Consider the following 2,855-nt stretch of genomic DNA (forward strand, 5'->3'; position numbering starts at 1 on the left):
GAGTCGGTAAAGAGAAGAAGAAAGAGGTGGAAGAGTAGGTTATAAATGCAAAAACACAAAGGGTACATTAAACAAATGTGTGAAAACAGCTCCTCAATTCAGAGGCAACTCAATTTAAATGCAATTTTTTGTTTGAGATTACACACTTTTATTTCAACTCTAGACAGAGACTTTCAACGCCTTGCTCTCTCTCTCTTTCTCCCTCTTTTTCTTTTCTTTTCTTTTACAGTGTGTTGACATTAGGATTCTTCCAGTTTTACTGCTGGTATCTTCGGTTCGGTTGAATCGTATATCGCAATTGTAACAATAATAGATATTATATAATAATAATTTTAGATAACACGTTTATCGTTATATAATAATTACTATTCTGATACCGAATCACTATTTTAATTGCTGCTGCTGATTGCTTTTAATAAACATGAAGATCTCCAGAGTCTGGTTGCCTGTAGAGACGTGTCTTCTGGATACAAATTATCCAGTGAAATGTAACGTTGTTAATCATAACGTAATTTTTTATGGGTAAACTACCTATTCTGTCACCCATCTATTACTTAGTTTCTATTTTGGTCATTTAACTATTATATTTTTTAAAGTCATACTAACGTTACATTTTAATTCTTTTCTTCTCAACCGTGTTAATGTTTAACAGTGGTATTGGCGTGTCACCATAAAGTAATATCATATCATCATTGAAAACTAATTAACAATATCATGTCAGCATCATTGTTTTTTAACCATGAACGACTAAAACAAAACCAAAAAAGTATGATTTTAAAAAAAATTAAGTGACAAACTGAAAGTAAGTAAAGGTGGGTGACCAAATAAGTAGTTTACCCTTTTTATTAGAATTTTTTTTAATCAATCAAACAACCTTCTCGGTGCTATCCTAAGGGAGATATGTGATTTAAATTAAAGGAGCAGTCGCTGTTTGGTTTGTCAGCCAGCCCCTCCGTTCCCAATTAGATCCGGCAATTCATATATATAATATATATATATATATATGATATTTATTCATTTTTTAGTAATTTAATGTCATATACTTGAAATAATTTTTACTTTCACGATGTAAATTGTTTTTTTATAATATAATATAGTTATAAATAATATATGTTGAAATCTTTTTTAGTCATTAATAACCATATACACCTACTAAAACTTTAGACTTCTAAATAGAATAACTATTTTTTAGTTACTTATGGGTTCATATAAATTATTATATTTAATATATTTAAATATTTATATTATAGTTATGTAATTTTAGATTGCAATGTCAAATTTGCTTGCAATTATAACATCTCATTATTAGATGGTTTCGGCTTACCATGTCATGTACGATCCCATCAATAATAATTTTCTATCTCATGTTTTTAAGGTAAATATTTACCTCAATCCTACATGTAAATAAAGAATGAATGGTTATTTAGAAACTATTTTAAAATTTGTAGCTCTAGACTATAAATGATAAGATGAGCAAAGAACGAAAATTGTAGCTCTAGACTATAAAATAATTTCTCCTGATAAATTTAATTCCGACATGTTTTTTTTTTTGTGAAAAAAGGATACGTTTAGGTAAGTGTGTAGGAAGGAGAGGGAGGCGAAGCTATAAATCAAAAGGTTTAGGTAATGTCTATACTTGGTCAAAAGGAAAAAGGCTATTTCCACATTTGTACAACTTGAATACTGCCACGTGCTGTTTACATATAATGGAGATTGTGAATGCCTGATTATGATTTTGACCTTAAACAATGTCATTGTCTACAGTTTCTTTCACTACTATGTCGTGCCACAATATTTTACACCTGCAACAGTTTGCTTCCCATTCATATGAATAATCAAAAGATGTATGATGAGAAGAAACCAAACACTTCATTTAGTTATTTGTGTAACTTTCGATCGAACCCCGGTTTATATATCTTCTCCGATCTGATTTGAGTAGCAAAGGCAGCTCCTCTCCGACACCCGGTTTACAAATTGTGACGGACAAGCTTAAAACGTATAAATACTGGTTGTACCACGTAAGTTCTTAAATCGTATAGACAAGAAACAATTAATTCATTATTAGTAAAGAAACTTACACCACAGCTTCTACAATATCATCTGACTCATCTGCTGCATCTCATTTCTAAAAAGCAGTTTAAGGTATGGGAGGACTCTGGGAAGCACCGGCAAATCTGCTATGTTAATACTCATCATGTCAAATGCAATGCAGGTCTTATGCATGTGTCTGATCGAATACAGGGATTTCGGGTATCTTTGGCTGAAATGGGTTAGGATAATGCGATAAGCACTCGCAGAGTTTCCCACCTCAATGGCTTCCTTGGTTGTACTGTGGTTTCTTGCAATGGCCTCATCAACCAAACCATCCTCAAAAGTCGCCTGTATATGATCAAGCGTAAGATATCAAATTAACCTTGTGAAAGTGCTGATGATGGTTAATGCAAGTATAAAAGAGGTATTCAGTTTCAAAGTAAACTTGAAGCTGGGTAGACCACTTAAGAATCCTAAAATGGTGAGATTGAACAGTAAATAGACATGGAAAATATGGACAATTAGAATGATGATCGCAAAACTATTAGCTATGTTGAAAATCAATGAAACATAGCAGTTAACTGCCTCGTGTATGAGAACTGTTGCTCCACGACATGCATCAATCAGTTCTTGACAGGGCCTAGTGTCACCCGAGTACACAAGCTTCCATCCTGGGATGACTTTTCCAGCACTGTTGACACGCGCCGCAGCTTTCAAAACAATGCCAATGCCTGGGGACAGTGCACGACAGGAAAACTAATCAAAGCTTCTAATCCTGCTTCGCCTAGTATATTATTCAATCTCCTTAGGAATGGATAAGCTGC

The 2,855-nt window shown here is 33.2% G+C and overlaps 1 pseudogene; it reads right to left on the reverse strand.

Moving 5' to 3' along the window:
• Positions 1-2,088: 2,088 nt before the first annotated feature.
• LOC120137618 lies at positions 2,089-2,819 on the reverse strand (annotated as a pseudogene).
• Positions 2,820-2,855: the final 36 nt, after the last annotated feature.

The sequence above is a fragment of the Hibiscus syriacus genome, unplaced genomic scaffold (genome assembly GCF_006381635.1).
Source record: "Hibiscus syriacus cultivar Baekdansim isolate YM2019G1 unplaced genomic scaffold, ASM638163v2 tig00110674_pilon, whole genome shotgun sequence".
Taxonomy (NCBI): Eukaryota; Viridiplantae; Streptophyta; class Magnoliopsida; order Malvales; family Malvaceae; genus Hibiscus; species Hibiscus syriacus.